Source organism: Notamacropus eugenii, chromosome 3 (assembly GCF_028372415.1).
Source record: "Notamacropus eugenii isolate mMacEug1 chromosome 3, mMacEug1.pri_v2, whole genome shotgun sequence".
NCBI lineage: Eukaryota > Metazoa > Chordata > Mammalia > Diprotodontia > Macropodidae > Notamacropus > Notamacropus eugenii.
In genome coordinates, this window is record NC_092874.1 from 297,510,324 (window position 1) to 297,523,402 (window position 13,079).

Genomic DNA, 13,079 nt, shown 5'->3' on the forward strand with positions numbered 1-13,079 from the left:
CCCAACCTTGATTTTGGAGGGCCTGTGACCTTTGCCAGAAGCTGTATTCTGGGGGTTACTGCTTTCATTTCCAAGATGCTTGCTTGGGTCGTGGGACAGAGACCCCAATGGATGTCTCTGCCAGTTGGGAGAACAAGAAGGCCTGGTTTGGCTAGCAGGGAGAGTTCCTACTAGACTTGTCCTAAAAAGCAAGAAACCACATGTCTCCCTGGCTAAGGAAGCCCATTTGGTCGACCCGTGAGCTTCTCTGAAGATGGGGTGCCCACTTGGCAAGGACAGGAAGAGGGAAATCGGCAGCAGCCAAGGCAGACAGCTGGCCTGATGTCCCTTGCTAGCTTCCACCCCCACATGGTAATCAAGTCTGCCCCACTGGAGTCTTTGAATGCCCACCCACTCGGGCATCAGCATCAGCTCTCACCCTCCCTCCCCCATGCTTGGGTGGAGTCTTTGCCCGAGGCCTCAAACAAAGCAGTACAGCTAGTAGTCAGGCTGTTGTGGATACAAACCTAACCACATCCCAGGGGAGGCCTGAAAAGGCTGTATGGGCACCCCCCAAATTGCCAAGGAAAGCCCCCGGTCTGCCAGGTAGCCTTATCTTCAGCATTCCAGTATCATAAAGACAGAGAATCTAAGCTCTTGACTATTCTGAATTCTACAGTCAAAGGGAAAAGCCAACCCTACCCTCTGTCATCATAATCTAATCCCTGCTCTGCCCTCCCCCCCTCAAAAAACCCCCATGTTTTGAACAGCACAAGGCATGGTTGCAGGCCCAGTAAAGGCAGAACTCTCTCTCTGCTACTACTTCCTATGCTGACCTACAACCATAGAATATGAGTATTGAAAGGGCCCTTGGAGATTTCAGAGGCAGTCACAGTACTGGCCCCCAATAAGGTGGCGCTCATCAAGAAGAGTCCTTTGTTTTCATGTGAGAGGATAAAAGCCCAGTTTAGAAAGATACTGCCTCATCTGCCATCACATGGTCACCAGCAGGGCCAGGGTGGTGTTAGAACCTGGGGCACCTGCCCCCTACATCCCTCTGCTTTATCCTGACTCACCCCACTCCATCCTGTTATGTGCAAATGAGAGCTGATTTTACCCAGAATCTCACTAGTCTCCCACAGTCTCCTGGGGACTGTCAGGCCAAGATGCTACCATCCCCCTGCCTTGAACCTTCACATGCCTCCCCAGCCAAGTGACTTTCATCTGAAGGCCACCTACTGTCTTGCTCTGGCAGTCACTGACCCACAGGGATGGACTCCTGTTGGCTCAGGCTGGTGAGCACACAGGATCTGCCCAGACTGTGAACAGAATTTGCAGGGCCAGAGATGGACAGACTCTTCCAGGCTGCCCAGAAAGGGCCTGGGGGATTGGTAAGGTTTCAACCACAAACATTGACACTTTTCAATAGCTCCAGCGTGGAGCAGCCTGGCCTTCTCTCATCTGCCCAGCGATGACCCACAACACCCTCCACAGTCCTTTTCAGGATCTGCTAACCCAACGAAAAGGGATCACTTGCACGTGCCGGGAGTCTGAGTTTGGTTCAGCTCTGCAAAGTTCAGGGGAAGTGGAGGGAAGTGGCCAGTGGCCTGAGAGGATTTCCTTCAGGGAGGAACTAGGAAGGGGGCCATGATGCTCTGGCAGGGTCACCCAGTGAGCCAGGGGCAGCAGGGCCTTCATCCTGGGAGGATCATCCCCGGGCTGGGGATGCCCCACGTTAGAGGGTAAGCTGGAGGGCAGCTGGCCTCTGGCACTGGGAGGATGAGCCTGGCCAAGACCAGGCAAAGAGTGGGTGATGAGTCCCAGTCTGGCCAGCCAAGGGGGGCATCTGGGGCCAGGGGACAGGGTGCATCAGGTCTGGGCACGGGACTGTTGCCAGCTCTCCCACCCTCTCCAAATACACACAAGTCACACAGACACGTGTATGCACACACTCACTGGGAAAATCAACACAACTTTGGCCCAGAGGGAGGTGGAAAGGCATGCTAGGCCTTGGCACTGGGAAGTGAGTCCGGGCCTGGGCAACTCCATTTTGGGGTTGTTTGTGGGGAGAGGAAGCAAGGGGGCAAGCAGGCCTGGCACCGAGGGACCCAACTCGGTTACCGACATCCCTGGATGCTGGGGATTTGGGGGAGAGGTTAGGGGATGAACCAGAGGCAGCTGCCCCAGGGGCAACTCTGGCGGGAGAGCTGTGCCCAGGTTTGGGGGGCAGACAAGGGGAGGGGCCGCCTCTGTGCCCAGGTTTGGGGGGGCGGCCGTGTCCTGGCACAGAGGAGGGCACCGTGCCCGAGCCCTGGCCCCTCCCCCGCCCCCTCCTCTCCCGGCCCTGACCCGCCCGGGTACATGCAGAGAAGGTACCTGCAGAAACGGCTCCGACCCTCCCCCGCCCGCCAGCCGCGATCGCGTCCGCGTCGGCCGCTACCGTGGACACGCGGGAGGAACATTGGGGGAACGCGGGGCGAACGTGGGGCGGGCGGACAATGGGGCGCGGGGGCAAGCTGGGGCGGGGGCGCGCGCGGGGAGTGGGTCCACGTAAACCTCGTGTGTGAATTCCACAAGTACCTTAATATCTGTTTTATTTCTCAACATCCTTTATTTGGGTGCCGATTAGACTACCTTCTTATCCTCCCACTCCAGCTCTTAAAAAAATGGAAATAACTTGAGAATGGTTGGAATCATTCGATTTCCCATAATTAGGTCTAACTCGCTTCAATATTTTAGATTCAAGTGTAAATTTCTGCGTGTGTGTGTGTGTGTATGTGTGTGTGCGTGCGTGCGAGTGCATTGCAAGCAAGCTATGTTGCAGGTAAGAGAAAGTACAAGGAAGGGATTGGCATAAATGAGCTGATACAATCTTCTCCTTTACTTCTATTTTCTCTTTTGAGGAGAATGATCTCTGGGATAGGAAGGATCGGACACCACAATGGATAATGGGGAATGGAAGCCCCAGATCAGTGTGGAGGTGGTAAGTCCATTCAGCTCTGTATAATCTGAGAAGTTCTTGCTACATTGTAGGGACTGAGATACAGAAAGAGCAGTGAAGTGGCCTCTGTCCTCAGAGAGCGTCTCTTCTGTTCCGTGTACATGAATGAGTCAGTATGAGGATGGCGAGAACCCTGACAACTGGGGCAGGGAAGGCATCGGACAAGAGGAGGCTGCTGAGATAGGAGCATGAGGATCCTGAGCAGTCTTAGCTATGGGCTCGCCACCAGGTGGTGACTTTTGGCCATGGCAATTCCTAAAACAAAAAGACAAAATTTGTGGGCATCCCTCTTGCAGGACTCCAGTGATAACAGACAGTGTCAGAAAAGGAAGCAGAAGGTGGCTATGAAATTGCAGCTTTGAACCTCATTTTCTTTTCTATTTAAAAAAATACTTCTTTTCAGCATTCACTTTTATAAGGTTTTGAGTTCCAGAATCATTTTCTCCTTTCGTCTCCCCTTCCCTTTCCCCAAGACAGAAAACGCTCTGATATAGGCTATATGTGGACAATCATATTACGCGCGTTTCCACATTAGTCATGTTGTGAAAGAAGAATCAGAAGAAAAGGGAAAAACGAGAAAGAAAAACAGAGAAAAATAGTGCTCTTAAATCTGCAGTCAGACTTCACAGTTCTTTGTCTGGAGGTCGATGTCATTTCTTCCAACGAGTCTTTTGGAATTGTCTTAGAGCCTTGTACTTCTCAGAAGAACGAAGTCTATCAAAGTTACTTATCACACAAAGTGGCTGTTACTGTGTACAATGTTCTCGTAGTTCTGCTCACTTCACTCAGCATGAGTTCATGTGAGCCTTTCCAGGTTTTTCTGAAATCAGCCTACTCATCACTCTCATAGCACAGTAGTATTCCACTCCATTCATACACCCCAGCTTGTTCAGCCATTTCCCTATCGATGAGCATCCCTTCAATTTCCAATACTTTGCTCTCACAAAAAGCTGCTATAAACATTTTTGTGCATGTGGGTCCTTTCCCTTCTTTATGATCTCTTTGGAATACAGACCTAGTAGTGGTATTGCTGGGTCAAAGGGTACATATAACACAGTTGTATAGTCCTTTGGGTATAGTTTGAACTTCAGTTGAACTGCACTTCCTTAAATGTGAGATCCTTCTCCATTGATTCCTATTCAGCATTCCATTGGAGGATAGCATGTGTATCAATATTGACATTTTTGCTATAAATGAAGCCACAGAAATCAGGAAATGGAAGGATGGCTCACAGGCTCTTTGAGAAATCAAGAAAAGGATTGATATCATTGGATCTAACAAACAAGAAGTGACTCAGGTGATTCAGCCTACTTACTTTACAGATCTCATTAGCCAAACACAAATACAGCAGCTCCCAAAACCTCCTTGGAGCTTTGGAGTCAACATCAGAGCAAAAGATGAGGTCAAGAAATTCTATGAAAAAAAACGGTAGATTTCTCCAGATGAAGTCAATATACACCTTGATATTTGGTGATTTCAGTGCAAAGGTGGGCAGAGAAAATGGCAAAAAAGACATTGCGAAGTGTAACCTAGGATTAGGAAAGGAAAGAGTTCAGTCATCTATGTAGCAGAAATACTTGTTTCAGGAAGAGTTAGAAGAATTGAAAAAAATTTAATTGCAGGAATTTGAATTGTATATATTTATTATAAGGGTTTTTTTTCCCATAGATAAGGGAGACCAGAGATGGATTTTCGTTAATATGAAAACGCATGAGTGGGGTGGCGGAGCCAAGATGGGGGACTAGAAAAACACACTTATGTAGGGTCTCCCCACACAGCCCACAAAATACCTGTAGAGAGGGACTCTCAACAAATCATGGAGCAGCAGAAGTGGAGAACAACAGAGTGGAGGAGATTTTCAGCCGACGGTGACCTGAAAGGCCCACAGAAACATCGTTTATGCTGGACGCTGAGCGGAGCGTGGAGCCCAGCCTGGCCTTGCCCGCCTGATGTGACGTGGAGCAACATGATGAGACTCTGGAAGGAGGACACCTCAGGAGTGGAATTTCCAGTTGTGGAATCTCCAGTTGCAGCAGCAGGTTCTCAGATCCCTCAACCCACAGGCGCCAAAGATCTGTGATGTGGTTTATTCAGTTGGCCAGGAAGGGAGCAGGGCCTTCCTATAGCTCCAGCAGCAGGCAGCAGCCACAGAGAGTGCACAGCAGCCCATACAGCGTAAAAACCCCTGGGGGCACTGAAGAGCTGAGTCTTACCTCAGCCCTGGGTGGAGGACCTGGCCTAGCTGGTCTTTGTCTCACACTGAATGGCGGCCCTGCCTGTTGGGGTCCCCTAGACCATTTACGGGAACCCCTGACCGCGACCCAAGGCTCTTGTCCAGCAAGAGGCCTTGATCTCGTGAGTAATGAAATGGGGCGGGAGACAAAGGTGGTGAAGACTCCGTTTATTTCATCTCATTCACATGCATATGTAGTCTTTATGTAAAACATTCCTAAGCCTTACGTTGAACCTATCAGCTATCACCTTTCACATTGAACCTATCACCTATCACCTTTCCTTATATGGGTGTCTTCTCCACTGGACATCCGGAGCCAGGACAAAGAACTGCCACGTTGCAAACAAAGACGAGACCCTTCCTCCTGAAATCCATCTAGTTCCACCCCTACTGACAAGCCCCTAGGTTATCTAGGCAGGCTCTCAGTGTGGCGTCCTGAAATGGATAGGGGTTGGCTCTAACTCGTCCCGTTCCACCTGCCCATACAGCTTATCTGAAAATCAGCCCCCAGTGCTGACTTGATGGAACTGGAGGCTAGGTGGCTGTGGAGAGGTAATTGCTAAGATTCTGGACATAAAAATCCCTTTCTGCGTCCAGAGCAGCACATGCTTGATCGTGCCACCTTGGAGCAACTGAGATCTCACAGATTCTCAAAGTATACCCTACTCTTGACAAAGGACCCAAGAGTCAAGTAACTCGTTGGGAAAATGCCCAAAAAATGGAAAAAAAGATAAGACCAGAGAAGGTTACTTTCTTGGTGAACAGACATCTCTTCCCATCCTTTCAGATGAGGAAGAACGAGGCTTACCATCAGGGAAAGACATAGAAGTCAAGGCTTCTGTATCCCAAACATCCAAAATCAACATTCAATGGGCTGAGGCCATGGAAGAGCTCAAAAAGGATTTTGAAAATCAAGTTAGAGAGGTGGAGGGAAAACTGGGAAGAGAAATGAGAGAGATGCAAGAAAAACAGGAAAAGCAGGTCAACACCTTGCTAAAAGAGACCCAAAAAGATGCTGAAGAAAATAACACCTTTGAAAATAGCCTAACTCAATTGGCAAAAGAGGTTCAAAAAGCCAATGAGGAGAAGAATGCTTGAAAAAGCAGAATCAGTCAAATGGAAAAGGATGTCCAAAAGCTCACTGAAGAAAATAGTTCTTTCAAAATTAGAATGGAACAGATGGAGGCTAATGACTTTATGAGAAACCAAAAATCACAAAACAAAACCAAAAGAATGAACAAATGGAAGATAACATGAAATACCTCATTGGAAAAACACTGACCTAGAAAATAGATCCAGGAGAGACAATTTAAAAATTATGGGACTACCTGAAAGCCGTGATCAAAACAAGAGCCTGGACATCATCTTTCATGAAATTATCAAGGAAAACTGCCCTGATATTCTCGAATGAGAGGGCAAAATAAATATTGAAAGAATCCACCCATCACCACCTGAAAGACATCCAAAAAGAGAAACTCCTAGGAACATTGTGGCCAAATTCCAGAGTTCCCAGGTCAAGGAGAAAATATTGCAAGCAGCTGGAAAGAAACAATTCAAATATTGTGGCAATACAATCAGGATAACACAAGATCTAGCAGCTTCTACATTAAGGGATCAAAGGGCGTGGAATATGATATTCCCAAAGTCAAAGGAAGTAGGACCAAAACCAAGAATCACCTACCCAGCAAAACTGAGTATAATACGTCAGGGGAAACAATGGTCTTGCAACAAAATAGAGGACTTTCAAGCATTCTTGATGAAAAGACCAGAGCTGAAAAGAAAATCTGACTTTCAAACACAAGAATGAAGAGAAGCATGAAAAGGTAAACAGCAAAGAGAAGTCAAAGGGACTTACTAAAGTTGAACTGTTTACATTCCTACATGGAAAGACAATATTTGTAACTCTTGAAACTTTTCAGTATTTGGGGAGTTGGTAGGATTACACACACACACACACACACACGCACACACACACAGAGCACAGAGTGAATTAAATAGGATGGGATCATATCTTAAAGAAATGAAATTAAGCAGCAAGAGAGAAATATATTGGGAGGAGACAGGGAGAAATGGAATGGGGCAAATTATTTCTCATAAAAGAGGCAAGCAAAAGACTTTTCAGTGGAGGGAAAAAGAGGGGAGGAGAGAGAAAAACATGAAGCTTACTCTCATCACATTCGACTAAAGGAAGGAATAAAATGCACACTCGTTTTGGTATGAAAACCTATCCTACAATACAGGAAAGTGGGGGAGAATGGGATCAGCAGGGTGGGAGGGATGATAGAAGGGAGGGCAGTGGAAGGAGGGAGCAATTTGAAGTCAACACTTAGGGAGGGACAGGATCAAAAGAGAGAATAGAAGCAATGCGGGGCAGGATAGGATGGAGGGAAATATAGTTAGTCTTACACAACACGACTATTATGGAAGTCACTTGCAAAACTACACAGATATGGCCTATAGTGAATTGCTTGCCTTCCCAAAGGGAATGGTTGGGGAGGGAGGGATGAAGAGAAGTTGGAATTCAAAGTTTTAGGAACAACTGTCAAGTATTTTTCTTGCTACTAGGAAATAAGAAATACAGGTAATGGGGTATAGAAAGTTATCTGGCCCTACAGGACAAAAGAGAAGATGGGGACAAGGGAAGGGCAAGAAGAGAGGGCAGACTGGTGATTGGGGCAATTAGAATGCTTGGCGTTTTAGGGGGAAGGGGAGAAATGGGGAGAAAATTTGGAACCCAAAATTTTGTGAAAATGAATGTTAAAAGTTAAATAAATAAATTAATTTAAAACACAAAAACAAAAAACATGAGTGTAGGAAATCCCTGGATGTGGCAAATGCCAAACAATCTCAGCCTAAAATGTATCTTAATGGATAAGAAATGATTGGTTATCGATGTGGGAATCATTTCTGAATAATCTTTGCAGTCAAATCATCTTGTTAAAGCAGAGGACAAAACCCCCAAATTAGAGAGAAAGATAAGATGGCATGCAATCCAAATAGCTTCAACTTGACCCACTCAAGTAAGTGAAAAGTGGTGAAAAGTAGGAAACAGAGGAAGGAAAGGGCAGAAATTGAATCAACATAAAGCAATTGCCACCTAGAGGAGGTCAAAATATCCTAGAAAATATTTAGCCAAGCACCACCTGATCCCATTATCAAATAGAGAAATGTGGCAACCAAGGGCAACACAGGTTTAGAACATGACCTCGTTCCCAAAACCTGAATTAGGGCGATGGAAGATCATGAAGAAAGATCCCCTCTGCCTTTATAAAAACGGAGAAAAATTGTGGAAGGAAAAGCTAAATTTCCAGCAATCTAGGTGTGAGATTGAACCACCCCGAGAGTATATATCAAAAACGAAACTGCCAAGGAGACAACAAAAATACTAAAAATGCAACAGATGTGTTGGTGTTTCTGTAAGAAATGAGGTTACCATTGACCACATTTGGATGTTTCTGTCCCTCATGTACTCTGCCGGATTGAGGAATGTTTATTGATTGGGTACATTGTCTACAAGAGGCACATTCACTTCCTTTCTTTCACTCTCTTTACCCTCTGTAGTCTGGCCTCCAACCTCATTATTCCACCCAAACTGGTGACTTCTTGACTGTCCGATCCTCTCTCAGTCCTCTCTCAGTCCTCATCCTCCATCCATAGCTCTGCAGCTTTTAATAGGATCATTCAGTCAATAAATATTTATTAAATACTTATCATGCACCAGGTGTGTTAAAAGGTAGGAATAGAAAGAAAGACAAAAACAGGGTGCCTGCCCTCAAGGGCCTCACAATCTGATGAGAGAGACAACGTGCAAAAAATGAGTACAAAGAATGTACTGAAAAAGAGGAAAAAGTCAGCAGAAGACAGAATGAAGGCGAGTTGGGGGAGGCTTCTTGTAGAAGGTAAGTTTTTAACTGGTGCTTGAAGGGAGCTAGGGAAGCAGAGAAAAGGAGGGACAACATTCCCAGCATGGAAGATGGACGGTCATGTGCAAGGAAGAGTCAGGAGGCCAGTGTCACTGGATTGAAGAAGTGGGGAGTGAAGTGGGAGACGAGTGGAAAGGCAGGAGAGGGCTAGGTTAGGGAGGGTTTTGAACTCTTGTTCAGAGAGGATTCTGTATTTGATCCTGGAGGCAATAGAGAGTCACAGGTTTATTGAGGAGTTGAGTGGCATAGACCTGCACCTCAGGAAAATCAGTTTGACAACTGGAAGGAGGAGGGAGAGACTTGAGGGAGGCACATCCACCGGGAAATACTGCAGTAGTGCAGGCATGACCTTTCCTGTCTCTAGCTTTGACTTCTTCTATTGGGTGGAATGCCTGTTAGTGAAGGTTGTTGTGTAAAGATGGCTAAGTCTAAGAACTATACCAGCCACAACCAATCACAAAAATGGCACAGAAATGGCATCAGGAAGCCTAAGTCACGGTGATACATGTCTCTGAGATGGGTCAACTCCAAGTTTCTGAGAAACACATGCTTTGCCAAGAAACACAAGAAGGAGCTGAAGAAGATGTAAACCAAAAAAACCAAACAATTCCCAAGGTCCAAGCAGAAGCCATGAAGCCACCAAGGCCTTCGAGGTCAAACTTCTTAGGGCTAAGATCCCTGAGGCGAGTGCCCAGCACGCTGGCCACAAGATGGCCACTAAGCATCCAGGCCCTAGGGCTGCCACCAAACGTCCAGGCTTCAGGATCATGAAGCCTGACTCTAAGGCTCCAAAGCGCACTGACCTTAAGGTCACCAAGTCTGCCATCAAGGTCACCAAGTCTGATCCCACGGCAGCCAAGTCTGATTCTAAGGACACCGAGCCCAGTGATTCCAAGGCTGGGAAGCCTGCTGAGTCCAAACCCAAAGATGCTGGAGCTAAAATTACTAGTCCCAAGCCTTCAAAAGAGATGTTTCAAAATGAAAGAACTTGTTTAAATCCTAAAACATCATCTTCCCCCAGCCATGGTATGATTCTTCACTACTTTGTACAAATAAAATAAATGGTGAGTCATAAGAAAACAACAGTGCACAGGAGATGAGGCCTGGACTAGGGTAGGGGCAGCATCAGAGAAGAAAGTTCTGTTTTTGAAAGATGCTGCAGAGGTGAGCCTGAGGAGAGATGGTGCCAAGGTGAAATCTGCAAGAGACGTTGAAGGGTGAAATCTGCATGACATATTGGAGAGGTGAAACCGATGAGAGATGCTGTAAAGATGAAATCTGTGAGAGATATTGGAGAGGTGAAATTGATGAGAGGTGCTGCAAAGCTGAAATGGACAAGAGATGTTGGAGAGGTGAAATTGATGACAAATGTTGCAAAGCTGAAATGGACAAGAGATGTTGGAGAGGTAAAACTGATCAGAGATGCTGCAAAGATGAAATCTGAGAGATGTTGAAGGGTGAAATCTGCAAGGGATGTTGGAGAGGTGAAACTGATGAGAGGTGCTGCAAAGCTGAAATCCACAAGAGATGTTGCAGAGGTAAATTGGACAATCTTTGGCAATCCCTTGGACAGAAGTTAGGATTTGAAGATGATGCCAAGGTTAGGAGCCTGGAAGATGGTGGTGCCCTCTACAGTAATAGGGAAGGTAGGAGGGGAAAGAATAGGGGGAAGATGAAGAGTTCTGTTTTGGACATGTTGAGTTGAAAATGTCTACACGACATCCAATTTGTGGCATCAACAAAGCAACGAGAGATGAAAGACTGGAGGTCAGCACAGGGTTTTAGGCAGAATAGGTAGATTTGAGAAATCATGAGCATGGAGAGGGTGATTCAATCCATGGCAGCTGATGAGATCACTGAGTGAAGTAGAATGAAGAGAGAAGAGTAACGGACCCAGGATTGAATCCAGGGTCTTCTTCTCCTTCCCACTCTTTTCTCTCCAGGTTTTCATGAGTCCAACCTCACCTGTTTTTCATCCTTCATGTTTGACTGCCCTTTCTCAGTCTCCTGGTCGGGATCTTCATCCAGGTCATGCCTGTTAAGAGGCTGGGCTCCCTAGAGCTCTGTAAAATCTCTGCATCTCTGCCTACTGGATTGGACAGGTTACCTTTAGGTAATTGTAGGACCCAGATTAACTTACTTTCCTTTTTAAACTCTTCCCCCCCACCACTCCCCCCTTAAGTTAGAAGCATAGAGGCAAAGGTTTATTAACCTCACTCTCCCTTCTCTCCCATCTCAAGGTGAGCTCCAGCCTATTCTAAATGTCCCTTAGGTAACCCTGATTTTATGTTCTTGCCCCATTTGTGCTTTGTGCCTCAATGAGACATTATGGGCAAGTGACTCTGGACAGAGAATCCTGAACTCTCCCTTCCTGTTCACTGCTTTATATAAGGTGCATGAGTTCATCAAGCAGGTGGGAACTGCTCCATCAAGAAAGCCATTTCCAACCTCAGTTGAACAAGCACTTTTTCAGACTCTGAGCACTATCTCTCCTTTGGTCCACGAAGCAGTTTGTTTTCGTGACAGGAGGGCAGAACTGCACAGGATAAAAATGTGCATTTCCTGCCTACGCTGCCAAGATCCCAGATCCCTTGTAAAATGGTGTCTGATGAGCTGCTAGTCTTTGCTTGGATCAGAGCAATTCTGCAAAGTGCAGTCAGATTTTAGCACAGTCTGAATCTCAGATGACAGGTGGATTTGGAAAGGGTTAACGGGTTACATTGCCCTACCTGTCGAGTGCTGGCTAATGAGCTGATGCCAGCTCCCTGGGAGGTCTCAGGGGAATTGTCCTGATTGCCCCAGGGATCTCCCCTTTTCTCCGTGCTTGTTCAGCATTTTTATCAACGACTTCAGTGAAATAGCACAAGGTGTGCTTGTCCAAATGTGCCAATGCTAGAGCTGGGAGGGAGGGGTGGAGATGTCACATGACTGATAGGATGGAGGAGGTTTCAGCTAGCTAAAATTTAGGATTCTATCCAAATGAAAATATCCAGTGGAGGTAAAAGCAGAGTCCTCAACAAGAATTAGAAAAGAAAAACCAATGAGTGGGGGAGGGTGATGCAGCCATGGCTCCTGTTAAAGGATTTGGGGATTTTAGGGGATAGCAGTGTCTGTGTGAATCACTAGTTAAACTTGATGGTTGGAATGACCAGTGCCTTCCTGAGGGGCATGGAGAGGCCTACGATCTAGGAAGGGGGGTCAGTAATAGGTCAGCCCAAGTCTGTCCTGAGGAGACCACAGCCAGAGGGCAGTGTTCAGGCCTGAGCATCACAGTGTGGGAAAGAAATGACCAAGGTGAGGTGCATTCAGAGAAGGGTGAACAGAAGGATGAAGGGCTCCAAGAACATGGTGTAAGGCCCTTGAGAAGCTGTCAGAGGACCATGAGAACTGTCTTCAGGTGGCACAGGAGATGGAACTCTGCACCTGGAAGCAGGAAGATCCAAGTTCAAATTCTCCCTCAGATACTTACCAGCTGTGTGACCCTGGACAAGTCATTTCACCTCTGTGCCTACATTTCCTCATCTGCAAAATGGGTCTAGAAATGGTGCCTACCTCACAGGGTTGTTGTGTGGATCAAAGGAGATATTTGTAAAGTGCTCGGCACAGTGGCTGGCACGCAGTAGCCACTCTCTAATGCTACTATTTGAAAAGTGATGTGGAAGGGGGATTAGCGTGTTCTGCTTGACCCAGGATGAAAGAACGAGGAATAGTGGGTGGAAGATGCCCAAAGATAGATTTCAGCCTGATTTCAGGACAAATTTCCCAACAACTTGAGCTGTCTGAAAGTGGAAGAGGACGGCTGGCAGTTTGTGATGTGTTTAACCCTTGCTGGAGCTGTCAAAGGCATGCTGGTGACCCCTTGTTGAGAAGGCTGTAGAGTATATTCTTTCTTTACACCTGAGTTGAAGTGAATAGCAATGCTCAGATAAAGTGTCTGCTGGGT